The 16,642-nt window shown below is 39.2% G+C and overlaps 1 protein-coding gene across 6 annotated transcripts in view; it reads left to right on the forward strand.

Annotated features, from left to right (window-relative positions):
• The first annotated feature begins 6,433 nt into the window (after positions 1–6,433).
• The window catches only part of ERBIN (erbb2 interacting protein), a 113,177-nt gene continuing 102,968 nt past the window's right edge, over positions 6,434–16,642 (forward strand). For 5 of the 6 annotated variants that reach the window (XM_050330041.1, XM_050330046.1, XM_050330042.1 and 2 more), the window contains exon 1: positions 6,435–6,697. The gene's annotated coding sequence lies outside the window, so the exon portion shown is untranslated. Of the gene's footprint in view, positions 6,698–16,642 lie in introns of all 6 variants that reach the window. The other variant, XM_050330045.1, reaches the window with a different exon arrangement.

Here is a 16,642-nt window from a genome sequence, read left to right on the forward strand (position 1 = left end):
AACATAATTGATATCAGTGCCAAAAACAACTATAATTTCCATGTGTTTCTTCACACATTTTTAAAGATGTGATATATTACACTGAACATATCACATATCCTTGTGAGAATTATGTGCATGAAACTAATGAACCATTATTCATTATCATGAACGGACACAGATAACAGATTATGGACAAAACACAGAAAAGGGTAGGAGAATATATTTTTCATAAAGAAAGTTGTCCATCTCTTGCACAGTACAGGGGCTAACAGGGAACCGACAAATCATGTTTAAAAAATAATGTGGAGAACTAAATTCTTAAGAGTAGATAAACAAATCTGGAGACAGTAGGAACATTATTTTTAAAGCTTACAGTTTTCTTGCTGATTCATCCCTGTGCATTTATATTAGGAGTTGTTTTCTCACCAATGGTTTAATTGATTTAAATACTTTTACTATACTGAAAACAATCACATTCCACTTGTATTTAGTTTGGATTTTGCTACTCATCAGATCTCATTAATGGGTGTCTGTCAAGTCTTAAACTTTGTTTTCTCCAGTTCTATCAGTTGATCTAATTAAAGGTATCACCTCTCCTAGAAACCTTGTCTAATTTATATTACCATTATATGAAGTCTGGAGATCAGTGCTCTGAAGGCCTCATAACAGCAAGTGTATTTGACAGTACATGTTCTTGCATTAATTGATAGTTTTCTGTGTTACCTGCATTAAGATATAAGTGGATTTGTTTTATCAGCAGTAAAGAGCAAGGCTCTGTTTTTTTTTCTGAGAAATCTTTTCTGTCAAAATTCAGTGGGGGTCTTTCTCACCCGGACTGTATTTCTTTTCAATCTGAATGTATAATGTCTAATCACATAACTTAGAAATATGTTCATGGAAATGTCTTGAGTTGATGCTGTCATGATGCTCAGATGGAATTCTGCTACGTTGCTAATAGGATGGTTAATCAGAATCTATGCATTTTCACCTTAGTTTAATGAAGGAAAATATTTAAAATATTTTATTTCTAGAAATCATAATAAAGAGTAATTATACCTCTAGACTAAAGTGCACTCGTCAAAGTACTTAGCAAAGTGAAGGTCTTTGTTGAGAGTTTTTACTTGTTTGCAGGCATGGAAATGAGTTAATAGACAACTTTTTCACCTTTGTGTCCTGGGAAGTTACCTTTTCCTTACTGATGTAACACAATACTCAAACCCGCCATGTAAAGCTTGTATAACAATATTCCTCCTACTGAAGGAAACCAATAGATGAAACCTGTGAATTAAAACATTCAAAATGTTAATTTTATTGTTTCCATCTACCATGGCTTAGAACTTAGGACAGATATAACTGAAAAAATATCTATTTCAGATTTTTAAAAGTACTCTTACACCAGTGTTATCTAAGGAAAAGTTTTCACAAACTAAAATAATCTTTTTCGGTGAACCATATTTTGAAATGGAGAACAATCAAAAGGATTGTTTTTTGAACTCTCCTAAAAAACTCTCCAAGATAGCTCTTCTATAAATCGAAAATTCTTAAGGTACAATCTGTCTGTTTAACAGGTCTAGAGACAGAATAAGTCATCTCACTGGATTGTCTGCATCTCCTTGTTTCAAAAGCATTTAACTTGTGGTTCCAAACTCGGTAATCCCTAAGAAATTCAACTTGAAATATCACTGAGCCGACAATGAAGCCAAGAATTCACATATTGTTAGTACTTTTACATGACTGACATTATTTACAGAAAATGGAAAGGAAAAAGTAAAAAATTTGTCGTGTGTGCATGTACAATGTTGCTAAAAACTAAGAGAGTTGTATTGTCAGCATTAACCCTTTCTAAGAAAAATTAATCATCAGAATAGAGATAAGTCATAAAATGTAAAGTAAATGCAATTCGTCCTACAATTAAAAAAATCTCAACAGCATTAACTGTTACCCTTTTAGGATCCAAGAACTTACCAAAGGCAGTCCAAAACCATCATCGATGCATAGGCAAAATACCAAGCATATGTCTTATTTTAGGCAACTTCACTGTTGGCTCTTTCTGCCAACTTCATGTTTAACTCTTTGTCTTAAACTTGTGAGCACAGGATTTGTGGTTATGATATGCAGATGTCAGTATCCTCACATGGCATGGCTGCATTTTGATTCCTTTCTGTATGTTTTCACCAGCGCAAGATTTATGTGGTGGCATCAGCTGTCAAACCAGACTCTTAGGCTAAAAGGCTGCAGCATAGTTTTAAAGTCAGTGTTAAGGAGACTGTCCAGGAGCAAAGCAGTCCAAATCAGGCAAGAGTAAAAGTACCTTAACAACACCTTCTTGTAATTTCTCCTCCATGTGAAACACTGTGCCAAGCGTTCCTCAGAATTCGTCACCTCTCCCATGGTAACCAAGGAAGAGAAATACAAACAAAAAGTCACAATAAAATGTTTAAAAATAACTCTAAAACATTCCTAACCATTTCTAGAACACAGCATATACAAAATAGGTTGTGGTGTTACAAAGGATTTCTACTGGTATTTGCATAATACTCCAAAACTTAGTCACACAATACATTTATGTTCATCACTTTGTTTGATTTTACTATTTGAAAAACAATGCAACCAAGTACAGAGAAAACTTATTTGTATGGTGTATGTAACCAGCACAAATTTGGGATTTTATTAAAGGTAAATTGGACAGAGGTTATTTACTTAGCTTCTCTTTAAATATAGTAGATATGCATTATGCATTTAGGAGTAGAAGAACACAATTCTAAGACTTATTATACCAGTTTTGTGTTGATTTCATCAGCATAATTGTGGTGTGATCCAATTGTAAACCATATAAATTCAGAAAATATTACAGTAAGACATTTTGGACCATGGGCAAATTTAAATTATGGAGCATTTAAAATAAACTTCAATATATACTTGTTAAAAAAAAGAGATTACTTATTTTCTCTTTATGTCTTTCAGGTGGTTATTACTTTCACTAATTATTATTTAATGTTTATATTGCAACGATGTCCAGAAGTTCCAATTCAAATCAAATTGAAATTCACCGTTCAAGTCACTACCTGGGCATTTAATAAGCAGAAGTTCTTACTCCAGAGGCTGTTCTATCTATTTCCTGTAAAAGTGGAAACACATGATCGTAATGAACAACAGTGGTAAGTAAGAACAGGGAAAAGCAGCAATTAAACCCTGTTACTCAGAAAACCTATGTGTGCATTGTTCAGACCACTGAACTCTGGAACAGGACAAACATAGAGGTGGCTCTTTCACCAAATGTTCTTTTGGTTTACCTGCATGTTCTTGCAGTATTTACTAGTGTTCCTGTTCAAATATGGAAATAGAAATTAAAATGAGAAGAGTTTGAGCTTGATGTCCAGCATGAAATTGTGCGTAAAGGATTTGTTTAAACATTCAGTGGGATCAGCTGCAGTGTCTCACTTGAAAGACTCATTATGTAACTCTCTATTTTGTACTTTGTGCACTTAATCTGTAATTATTTGGTAACTGGGATACCAACTCTGGGAATAAATGTTGCTGGGGACTCTGCTGAAGCTGTAATCTAAATACTGTCTTGATATTTATAGCACTTTTAGGTCCCTGGGATAATTCCTGGTATTTTCTTAATTTGTATAGGTATATTTTGTCTGTACAAAACATCTTCAGGAGCTGTAGTCTAGCTAGCTAGAGTTTCATCAAATTTTGGGTAGGCTTTTATTTTTGATGGCTAAAACTGTAAGTGAAACAGTATTTTACTTCGAAACTAACATTAACAACTATGGGAGATTCACCATCTGAGCAACAGTTACTATAAATTTCCCACACCCGTCTCTTACTCTGCTGTATTAATAAATGCATTGGGCAATTTGCAGTAAACATTGCCAAAGAACATTTTCACATTAAAAATATTAGGATAATTCATAAAAGAGCTTGGAGAGTTCATGATGGAGGACATCAGTTACAGAGAGCTGTTCACATTAATTAGAAGGATACATTATTGGATATTGGACAGGAATGAACAATTGTTTGCAAGAGATTTAAAAAATTAGTAATTTTATTATAGCACCAATGTAGTGCATTGTAGTGAGATATTCTAAATTTGTTGTGAGTTGGGGTGAAATTCTCTTGCTTGGCCTTAGTCCAAAGTTGATTCATTGAAGAAAATGGCTTATCTGAACAAGAAGAAATGGGTGTGATTTAATGTTTTGGGAAAAAGATATATGTACACACATATACTTCTATTTTTTACAGACTCTGATGGCTGTATTTAATTTAGGTTAATTACTTAAATCTAGTCTCCAAGGCAGAGCAGTATGCTCTGTGATGATGGAGAGAGGATTTGTAGAAAAATAAAGGAATAGTGACTATTATGATCCTAGTAGAAATACATGCTTATTTTCTGCATCTGGATACAAATGGGATACTTGAACATAAAATTCTCATACACAGGTGAGAAGTTTCAAATAAGTAACAGTATTGTTAAACATAGTGGACTTTTATAAAAATATGATCAACTGCATGTTTTGTTGCTAAAGATTAAACCTTCTTTATGTAAAACACTGGAAGAAACTGGATGAACCAACCCATGATCCTGAACAGGAATTACCAATTGGAGTTACTTTCAGGACCGGTGGGGGTGTAAAGGACTTTCCACACCTAGTTGTATGCCACAATCAGGGGTATGTTAACACTAACATGACATATGATTTTCCTTTGCTATTCAATGGTTCATCTAAAATGGCATTTTTTCAGCATTTTGTCGATTTCTCAGTAAACAAATTATCATAATAAAACCCCATTCCAGCTCATTTGGTGGCAGTCTCAGTAGAGAAGCCAGGGATTAAATCGAGCATGAAACAAAACTACCTCTGTCCTTAGATGTGGTCTCTGCAGAGCACAATTAAGGAGCATAAGGTAAGCAGCATGTACAAATCCACCCTGCTGTCAGCTTTGTGTGCTGTGTGGTGGCTGAGCAGAACTCCGGGTTCCAGGACTGTTAAGATGGCATATTGCACACACAATAGGTTATCAAATACCCATTTCAAACAATCCAGGAAATTAAACAGAAACCCACTTCCATCAATGCACTATTGTGATCCAAACCACACTGATACCGAAGCTGTGTGACCCTGGGGTACACACCGGCTGCACATATTTGTACGTGACTCTGTCAACAAGCGTTTTCAGTACTATTGTGTTGCACTGGTAGTGTTGAAATACTTGGAAGAGAAAACACATGGCAGTGTTCCAAGGTTTATGTGAAACAGTGTGACTATATACGCAGCATTCTTTTAATTGTTGTTATTTGCATCCAAGTTCACTGTGGCATACCGTGGGTGGAGGCCGTCAGTTTTTCCCTTGGGTGTGTTCGTTCCCTCAGACCCTGAGGGACTCCAAGACAGGCAGCATGAGGTGTGATGGAGCAAGGGTGGGATGGCCAGGACGACGCGACGAGTAGCACCTGATGACATGAGCCATCGCCTCAGCGGCTTGCACAGAGGGTGTGCAACCATTACATTAGGGAGATGAGCTGCTTAAGATAAAACTTTTATCACTCAGTACTAAATCAGCCTGCGCCCCTTCTGAAGACAGACTAAGACAGGCCCGTAGCGATGCCCCTGCGGAGCCCAACCCAGGCAGGGGCAGGAAGAGCCATTCCAGGCGGCGGGACCCGGCCCCTGACGGCGCCGCTCCCGCCCCCCGCCAGCCCCGCGCCAGCGCCCCCCGCCCGGCCCCATTGGCCACGAGGCCTGTCCCTCACGGCCGCCCCGCTCGTGAGTGGCTGCGGCGCGGCCCCGCGCCCGGCCCCGCGGCGGTGCGGGCGGGGTGGCGGAGTGGGAGCGCGGCGGGGCTTGGAGTGGCCGGCCGTCTCCTCCTCCCGCCCGGCGGAGCCAGTGCGGGCGCGCCAGCTGCGCCTGCCTGATCCCGCGCCCGCCTCCGCCGCCGCCAGGTCCCAGCCCGGGCCGCGCTCCCGCCCCCGCCCTGTCCCCCTCCCCCGCCGCCGCTGCAGTGCCTCTCCCGGCCTGGCCAGCGGTGCGGGGCGCCTACAGTAGCAGGGGCGCGGCGGATTCTCCCGCGGCCACCTCCCCTTCCCCCCGCCGCGTGTCTGCCTCAGGGCGCTCGCTTCCCCTCGCCACAGCTCCGCCGCCTCCCCGCGCCCCCGCTGCCGCGGCCGGGAAGGGGGGCGGGAGGCTGAAGCGACGGGAGAAGGGGGAGGTGTGCGAGAGAAGGCGGGGAGCGAGGGTGGCGGCGGCGGGCAGGTGAGGAAGGCGGCCTTACGTTCCCCTTCCGCCCCCGGCCGCGGCGGCGGGCGCGGGTGTGCGGGGCGGCGGCCGCGCTCGGGCTGCGGCGCCGGGTGGAGCGGCGGTGCCCGTCGCGCCGGGGGAGTGGGAGGGCAGTGGAGCCGGGTTGGGCCGCACTGGGGACGGGGGGCGCTGCGGTGTCGCCGCCGGTCGGTTTCGGGGCCGGGCGGGGCCGGCGCGACGCGGGGCCGACCCCGGCCGGGGCCGGGAGGAGCCCGGCTGCGCTGCTGCCCTCGCACACCCTCCGCGAACTCCCTCGTCCTCGCCGAAAACTGTAACATTCCTTCCCCCCCTCGCCCCCACGCCGCATTCCTCCTTTATGAGAAGAAAACTCGATTGGGTGTAATGCATTTCCGTGGGGTCGGAAGAAACTCCTGCCTGCTGGATCTGGTTTAGACGCCCCGGCAGAAAAGGTAAATTAAATAGGGAAGACTCGGGGAGCAGCAGCAACAGAAACAACAGAAAAATCCTTCCTCTGCGAAGGGGGTGGGGAAAAAGGAAGGAGTTCACGCTTCGTTTTGATATCCTGTTTATGGCCTTTATTTTTCTCTGTTTTCTGCCTTCCATAGTTTAGCTACCCTTTTTGTTTCTCCCCTTCTCGTCGAAACGCTGCCTTTATGAACATAGTCCATGGTTTCATGGAGGCTTAGGAAGGAGTTTGGGGAGACCGAAAGTTTTTAATCTCTTAGGACACAGAAGTTCCTTTGTTCGGTCCGAGAAGGTACGGAGCTGAAACTGCTGCACTCCATGACTGCTGCTTCAGCTCTTTGCCTTCCAAAACGTTTGGTAACACTGCAAATATAATTAACTTATCGGGAAATGAGAAAGTCCTAAAGCAGGAAGTGGTATCTTTTATTTAATCGAATGATCTTGAGCCTTCGTGCTCCCTGTGTCTACCTTGTTTTCTGGAATATTGCTGAGTGTCTGGCCGGACTTCTTCAAGATTGTTGCTAAGTTTCTTTATAAAAATATGCCCCCCCTCCCCGGTCCTCTGTAAATGTCACAGTTTTTCCCTTTGCCCGTTGCCACCACTTTTTCCTGTTTGCCCCCTCTCTGGTCTCAAGGTGACGGACTGCATATTTTTAAGCTTATCTAGCAGAGGTCTGTACTGCATTTTGATCTGGAAAAGTGTATCTTAAGAACCTTGATCTAAAACAAAATACAAAACAAAACCAAAACAGCTAGCTAGTTGTCTGACTTCCTTAGTACATGCAGTTGAACTTGCGAGTTAATGTAGCCTTGTCTGGTTTTGATGACCACTGTCCCCTTCATAATTCTCGAAAGAACTTCGTTTTGAAGCTGTTGAAGGGGAAACTAAATATGAAGTTTTGGTGTAGGGTATTGTACTGGTGGTGCTTTTTATGCCGACTAGATAGTTGCATTTAGTGAAGGAAGTATTACTCACCGAAGGTTTATTTCCCATGCCTCAAAGAGCCAATAATCGATTAGTTTTCATGAAGGCAAGGAATTTCTCATACTGTGAACGTTCAAAATGAGCTAGAAGCCATAGCTCTGTGGTAGTTTGCTTGAATGTTTGTTCCTGTTAGTCAAACTTAAAAGCAACATGTTGTGAGATAGGATGTGTGTGCTTTGGTCTTGTGAGTATATTGGTATTTTTGAGGCTTTGACAAAGTAATTTCTCTACAAAATTTTAACGCTCTTACATATGTAGTTCTTTAACAGCATAGGGTAATTTAGTGTTTGAAGAAAAAATTTGTAATCCAACTCCATCTGTTTGGTATACTGTGAGGAAAAATGTTAACATTGAATTGCCAAAAGTGGTTTCAATGGCTGATAACAAATAAATAATTTGACTTCCAGTTTATAGACTTACCTTTCCAGGCAGCAATAATAGACTTACCTTTCCAGGCAACAATAAGGGTTATTCTTAGGCTTCAGAAAGGTCTGCACAAAATAAATGGTAGGGAACTTTGATTTCCTTATATGGCTGATGCTTGGCAGAAAAGCAATACAGTCTAAATAGAGTAATCCTTTTACGAAGAATGATCCCTTTCCAGAGCAGTATTTCAGTCCCAATAATGACTTGAGATTCTTGAGGGGAGGGTGAGGAATTGTAGCAGTGCATGACAAATTTAGTTGTAAACCACTATGTTAGTAATGAAGGCAATTTTGTTTCTTTTCAGACCTTTTGTGTTTCTCATGATGCAGTTGATATTTTTCAATGCCATGGAGAAGAATAGTTCCTTGTAGTGGAGGCACAACTTTCTATGCTAGTGTTTTGTCACCATGGTAGCTATGCATAAGGCCCTTTTTAATGTTGAAAGTGTAATTCAGTACTGCTTACAGCTAATAGTTATATCATAGAATGCCATCATGTCATTAACATAGTTTAAAAGTTATGAAGGGATGTATTCTTTCTTGAGATCAACGATCTCAACTAAAAATCAGTCTGATCTTGATATTCATTTTATGAACAAAATTATTTAAGATTACACGTGTTAGCTCATGTGCTTGAAACAGCACTTTTATTGCTACGTGTCAATGGCTTGGGGAGATGTTCTTTTGACCTGGAGGTTCTTGCTCAAGAATCAAATTAAGCTCAAGTGAACATTGCTAATTTTAAGAAGGTATGCTTGCAATCATAGAGCTGGAAGTTATCGCATGTGGCATACCATGGAATGTGATTATCATTAGTATGATTATCATATTAGTAAAAATATGAATAGATCTGTCTTACGGATAAGCTGCGTAGTAGATAATGTTGAGTGTAAACATAGAGCTCTGTAGGATATCAATTTGCACATCATATTCATATAGAGTTGATAAGGGTGCTCCATGGAGAAAATATTAATGATTGATAGTTGCTTAGCGTATTAAGCTGGTGATCTAAGAAAACACTGTTATGACTTGTTCTTAGTGGAATTTGTTCAGAGTCTATAGTCCCAGGCATAAAGAGCTTGGAGGATCAAAGCTAAGGAAAGGCGTGATCATATGTAACGTACATTATATGTAGTGTGTTAGCAGTAGGTTCTGGAAATAGAAGGGAATGGGAGCAAATTCCTCAACTTGGCTTTCCTGTAGCGGTGTAATGAGTCATTGACTGTCTGCTTTGCATTCTTGTTTTGTTTTTTTCTTTCCTGCTCTGAAGCAAAAAGGAAAATCTTTTAGGGATAATGTTATGTAAAGATCAAATTGTTGATATATCACATCTTCAGCAGATTCTCCCTATGGAGTAACCTGATCTACTGAAGGAGTACCTGACATTTAATCCACATGGAGGGAGGAATTAGAAATCTAACCTTTTCCGTATGAGTAACTAGTTGAGTTGATGGAAGAGCTACTCTTAGGGATATGAAAATAATAGGCTGTATTCCTATGTGAGTGTGCAGATGTTGGTGGTGATTGTTGAAGTAGATACTTAAATGACAATTACCTGGAAAATAAAGATTTATAAACATTACTGTTTTACCTTGTCAGCTTCTAAGTAAGTAAAACAATGTGTCAGACAGCAGTTTTCATATCAGAATGAAAACATTGAAGGTAACATATATCAGTTTGAGTAGTAAATAGTCCACAGATAACTATGTGTATGGGCTTTTTTAAAGGATTTCTTTGTTGTAAAAAGATTACTAAAATACAGCTTTCATGTTGAACAAGGAATACAATGTTCAGGTATTGTGAGTAAAATGTTAAGGTTAGAAAGTAAGGACACTGATTTAGGGGAGATTTATGTATCACATCTTCCGCCTAAAAAAAAATGGAAAAAGTGATTATTGCTAAGGTGGAATAGTATTTTTCTTACACAGTAATCTCAGGATAACTAGACTTTTCTGCTGTTTACTGTCACTAGTTACCAGGGCTTTTAAAGGTATACTTGTTTCTCTTGTGCTTAAATTTCAGTACAGGTATTTGAATTATTACTCTCTTCGCATTCCCTAGAGGGAATACAGAAGCATGATATTTCAACACTAGGTTGCACCTTCCAGCCTTAAAAATACACTGTGACTTTCCATAATTGGGAAAAATAAAGCCCAACAAATCTCTTAATTTGATCTAAATGAAACCAAACTGAAGTGTACTTAATGTTGGACAACATCAACATTGCAACTGTCTTCCCTAGGGTAGTTTAAGTTGAAAAGTAGCTTAGTTCTTTCTGTAACTGAAACTAATTTGTAGGTACTTGATACTAAGCGATCATTATATGTAGAAACAAGCAGTGATGATTAAGTGGAGTCTGAGGACAATGTGAACAATCTTGACAGCTGTGGCTGTCCTGGTAGTTGTAATAATATCAGAAGGTAACCAAGCCTTTGAAGTCTCAGTCTTGTTAGATAAGATGCTTTGTACTCTCCTTCCATCTTTATCCACTTCAGTAGATAGTGAATGGGATGGCCAAATTCTTCTGTTGTATTTTTGGCATGGCCAAGAAAACATTAGGTAACAAGTCTCTTATGCAGCTTCGATTACGGAGGAATGCCTTATGCCATCCTCTGTTCTGTATCTCTTCAGTGATTAGGCACAGACTAAAGATTATTTATGACAGTAGGGACAACTACTGTCCCTGGAAGAGCACAGTTACTGGAAAGATGGTCATTCCAAAATGCACGGCTTTTTTTCATAGTTACTCACTCTTAAATATCCATTATTAAACAATGTTGCCTCTTTTGTAAATAGACTATGGTTTCTCAAACTTTTGTTTCACTTTTTTGAATGATTTAATTCTACAAGCATAAGGCTATATTATATGTACAAAGTAAAACAACTGCTAAAAGCACATGTTCTTTAATGTTTCCTTACTTAGATGCACATTGTAAGAGTAACAACTGGAAGAAACTGTAGATCAGTATCTTCATAGTGGTCAGTTGGAAATTCACTGGATGCATGAGCTTCTTTCCAAACAAAGTCTTCTAAGCACACTGAATTCTCTGAGTTTGTGTAGTTCAGTATGTACAGTGCTGTGATTCATGTCTTGTAGGCCCTGTCATGAAGTTGGCTGGGGTGGAATGAACAGATGTATGTAGACACGGTCCAAGTGGTGAATACGTGGTCTATTCCAGACTATCACATGCTTCCAGTGGTAGAAACTGTGACTGTTTTGAGTAGAATTTCCTTTCTAGGAAGAAACAGGTAAGACAGAAAAAGTTGGTTTAGGAGCGTTGAGTTCTCTTGAATTTAAAATTACACTTCTGAAATAGATGGCTGGAGTATAGTGGGGAGCTCCTAGTGCTCAATGGCTGTTGCTTGTGGCAATTGTCTGGGGCTAGCTTGATGAATAGAAGAAGCTTTGCAGTGATTTGAAGTGTTAGTAAAAGATACAAATACTTGAAAAGCATAGAATTTATGTCTTAATTTGGAATGGATGGTATTTTCCTGTGAAATGGCCAAGGCCCTATTCTCTTTGCTGGGGAAAGCTCCAGTGGTAGTAAATAAACTCAAAATATTCAAAGTTCTGTTAGTATGTTAAAGGTAGCTGCAGAAGGGTGGTCTTGGTTTTTAAAGTACTGTGCTTTGAGTTTTACTGCTGCCTTTGGAGCCTTCTCACCAGTTTTTCAGCTCTGGTTGGCATGAGAACTTCCTGTAGCAGCTGCGTAAGAGGCTTCATCTTCTCAGACAGTTCTGGAAGAGTTTTCTTTTCTTCCGTACTGTTCTCTCAAATAATGTAAGATCTGTGATTTGCAGAATTTATTTCTTCGGTCTTCTTTGCGCTCCTTAATCTTGGAGTTTTTCACCACATATCTTCCAAAACTTCCAAGCTTTAAGGAGAGGGCATAGATGCTTTGAACTATATCAGTGCTCTACACAAACATCTGAAATTGAATACCAGATGCCTGTGAATGCCAGTCCCAGTTTTGGTCATCCAAAATGACTATGGATGTCATTGTAAGCGTTTGAATGGTGGAAAGTGTTTCCAAGCTTGTCTTGAAGACTTCTGGTAGACTGCTAAATTTTGAGAGCTGCTGATTTTTCCCCAACATGTGACTGTGGTCTTCCTGGCATTACTCTCTCAGAGGGAAGGAATGATAGTTTAGAAGATCAACTTTATGGCCAACAATTTGGTCAAATTACTGCAGGTCTACTGTCTTTTACTTACAGGTAACCCTGAAGATAGGATGGATTTTTATATTTGAAACTGGATATTGGAGAACATTTACTAATGCAAATTGCAGTTTATTTAGGGTTTTTTGTTTTGATTTTTTTTCCACTGTGGAAACGTTATGCTTAATAATCTGTAAATGCTTGTGCACACTCGAGGTTAAAACAAGGTAGTATTTACAAGGTTGAGGCCTGTATTTTTAGTGAAACTGAACTGAAAAGTATGTCAGCATAACAGTCTAAATGTTTTGTGACTTAAATGCTTTGTAAATGTTCACTTTCCATGCTCACGCTATTGAGTATAATATGTAGGTTTTGAATTTACTTAGTTTCCTCTTTTGGCCTGTGAGCTAGGTGTACCTGAAGGAGGAGGTGAATGTGCTTGCAGCAGATAATGTTCGCTGATGCCCTGCTGCTGGTATGCTTGCTTGCTGTGGCATGTTAGTCTGTGGTGACCTGGAATGTGAGCTTGGTAGTTAGCTCCTTTTAGGAGAACATACTCATTTTGGGTTTCTTCTGGTCACATAAACATATGTGGTGCTAACCCTGAAGCTGCGGGTCATTTAATTTCTGAGGTGCTATATATTTGTGGGGGATTAGCAATAAAGTTTATCACTGAGGGAGAAAATTGAAAAGTTCCCGTCTTTCTGATTCTTTGCTATTCAGTCTTTATAACATTTATTTCTGTTATGCTTTAGTAAACTTACACGAGGTGATTTATTTTATGTAATTAGTTAGTTATTTAGTAGATTTTCTTGGAGTTACAAATAGAGAGAATTGTTTGTAGAGTGCTAGAAAATGATATCTGAAACAAACCTACATTTTACTTGTGACTTCTGTCAGGTCACTTTTGTTCGTTAACATATGGGTGTTGGAAAACTATTAAAAACAAGGTACCAAGTATTAGGGATTCAACTCTTAAGTAAGAGGAGGTGAGAAAGATGGTTAAGCATGTCTGTTTCCATCCTTTCTCCTAATGTGACAGAAAGGAAAAATCAAATGGAACCTATAATTTGTCAATCCATCTGGCTGTGGTCCTGGTGGATAAGATTAGAATAATTGATATGGGGGAAGGAAAAATGCCCAGAGCTTTATTATTTTACTATACTATTGCTTCACTATAGTGTATCTTAGGAGAGATTTTTTTTTTTTCCCCTGAGCAATGTTTTGTGAGGGACTTAGCTTTCTGTAGTTGTTAGACAATCCTGTTCTTCCATTGTGTTATCCTTAAACTGCATGTTAAGGCTTTGGGTCTGGTACAAGAAATTTCATCCAAGTAGGTGAAAATATAAACAATACAAGTACTAGAAAAGCAAGATGTACTTAAAATGGATTTAAGTAGGCTGAAATGGGAATAATTTATTCTTTTCCTTGTATTTATTTGTGTGAGTTTGTCAGTTTTTCAGGAAGCATTTATTTTGTCTTGCTTTACTGAAACAAAGCAAAGGAAATACTGAGGATCAAGGCATTACTGTATGCATTTGCAGTGCTGCTCTTACTAGGGAAAGACTGTAGAGCAGGCAAACATATCTGTGGAATTTTCCTGTGGGAAATCTGTGAGATCTGTGGGAGAGGTGTTGTAAAGATTTTGAATGTCCTGGTAGTCTTCCATGACATCGGTGTTACTGAATTGGTTTTACAGCAGTATATGGTGAGACATCAAGGGAAAGGTTATGGCCTTGTCAATGGAGCAGGTTAGAAGAAAATGTTATGGAATGGGAGAGAAACATGTCTCTAATCAGTATTTTTTTCCTCATCCTCTCGCTTACTTTGCTTCTCCCTTTACATAAACCAACCAATGAAGAACCAACAAATTATTACTTTAACTTTTAAACACAGTGCTTTCTATCATCTGTGGAGCAAGTCCCTGCTTATTTCCACAAACTTAAATATATATTTCTCATTTTAGGTCCATACTTCACCCATCATTCCATTGGTGTTAAATCTTGACCAAGTTTTAAGTTTCAGCTTCCGAGTATGAAATATCTGAAGAGAAATAACCTTCTCTCAAAATCAGAATGTTTCCCCAATCTTGTATTAACTCGGTTTTAATCTTTGAGAAGTCTGAAGAGAAGTACACACTGGACAATTCACATTTTTTGAAATCTCAGCTATGAAATTCTCTGAAATTCCTACATTGTGCTCTTCAGTCACTTTTTCATATTCTGAGGAAAAGAGGGTGACATGTTAATAGCAAATCAGCATGGCAGTGTCCCACTTTTTGCTTCAGTAGCGTCAAAGGAGTATTGTACCTCTCTTTTTTTCTCTTGCTGCAGAGCACAGGATGTCAGAAATTAAGTAACACTTTGAGTTATTATTAAATCAACTTTGAATGCAGTTTTGAGGCTATAATTAGCATTGTGATGAGAAGGAAGACTCTTAGTTCTACTTAAATCCCCTGTCAGGTGAAAAACTTGGTTTTGACTTCAGATAGTGAATTATTGTCTTGAATTATGTTGAAAGCAGCACTTACATAGAAAATGTTATAATTATCTAAATTCCAAGTTATTCTTAAAATTTTTATTGTAAGTAGTAAACTATTGTTCTTCCCTGTCTAAAGAGGCAAAAATACTTTGGAAACCATTCAAGAATAGCCTTCTGTTAGTTTGGTTTTATCAGTTGCTTATCTGATCTCCAGAATGCCTGCTGTAGTAAAATAAAAATAGCAGCTCTTTTTCCTTTAATCATCATCCATTGACGTAGGGGAACACAGCACCAAGTAAAGAGAAAAATAATTTAGTACAAAAATACTAGCTTAAATGTTTCATCACTGTGTTGGGAGTGAAAAGAGATTATAAATTGGCAAAAATCAAATGTGCATTGTGAAAGAAAAGCTGAGTAAATAGAGGACAAGAATAACGATGCTAAGCCACATGGAAATATGAAGGGTGTAGTAGTTCAAACCACAGCTAGTACAGAGAGGAGTAATTCTGGTGCTTCACAGTTGTGAACAACTTACTGGAATGTATCAGGATCTCTGTATCAGTTGTAAAATTAATGCAGAGAAGAAATAATAGGCAGAGGTACAGTTCAGGCGTTCCTTTATATGTCCAGGACGTCTTAGAACTGCTGAGAATAATGTGTAAACAAAAAACAAACTGGCTTGAGGTAAATGACACTTAGAGGACAGAGACAAAAATGTTTAAACAAAGAGGGAGGTTCTATATACTATTTCTCTAAAGTAGTAATTTCCATTAGAGCACTGCATAGTCTTTTAAGTGTCAGAGTATATATGTATTTGTGTTTTTTGGTAGGATGCATTTTTTTGCAATCTGCGAAATTCAGATTGGGGAATATACATATCTGCATGTCCTTATCCTCTTTTGCACTCTGATCTATGAATGTGCTTCCAGTCTGTATAACCAGTATGGATTTGGTGCAGTAGTGTTTCTGATCACTAGAGGGTTTTGACTGTGGTTCCTTCTTCCCCTCCTGTGTACCCAACATCTGTTTACTTTGTATCTCCAGGTATTATATTGTTTGGGGCCTGCTGTGTTCTTCTGAGCTCTGTTGTTTGATCCATCCTAGCTTTAGGTACGAATTCTGGCAATTACTTTTTGGGGGGGAAGTGCATGTAAGGCAGGGCATGAGGGGCCGTTTTGTTTTTGTATGTAGACTACACAGTTTAGCAAGCAAAATGGAAAATTAAGTAATTGGAAATTTTATGGCAAGAAGTGGTCTCCTTTTTTATTAATTTTTCCCCCCCTTTTTTTTTTTTTGTGTTGAACTGGTATCTGTTGCAGATTGTCTGAAGTTATCTGCAGGCAGTTATGTGGAGGGTTTAGTTAACAGCTGAGAACTTTTCTTATGTATTGAAATAATTCAAATGTACAGCAGTGCAGCTTGCTTATCAAAAAGTTTGGTGGCTGCTGCAGGTGGCTGCATAGTCTTAAGGAGTGGCTTCCTGGCTGCATTGTACATGAAGTGCCAAATGCTGAGAGCAGTTTTGTTCTGGAATGCCAAATTAGGTTAAATCCATTCAGGAAGCAACATATGTCAAAGGAATAAAAATATCATACTCATGTGAAACAGAATATGGTAGTTATGTTTTTGAAACCTATTTTATTTCCTGAATTAAGCAGTTAAAAAGGACTTCTTGTATTTAGGCTAGTATTGAATTGCTGACTTTCAGCAATTTTGCTACTGTTTGTTTCCCCATCCCCTATTTTTACTTTTGATTAACATATACCATAGATGGAAATTGAAATAAGCAGTCTATCAATAGGGGTGATGTATAGGAAAAAGAGAATTATGTATTCCTTCTTGGATATCTAGGCCTGTGCACAGCATACAGTTTTGCAGGT

The sequence above is a fragment of the Myiozetetes cayanensis genome, unplaced genomic scaffold, assembly GCF_022539395.1.
Source record: "Myiozetetes cayanensis isolate MyiCay16 unplaced genomic scaffold, myiCay2020 scf4, whole genome shotgun sequence".
Classification (NCBI taxonomy): Eukaryota; Metazoa; Chordata; class Aves; order Passeriformes; family Tyrannidae; genus Myiozetetes; species Myiozetetes cayanensis.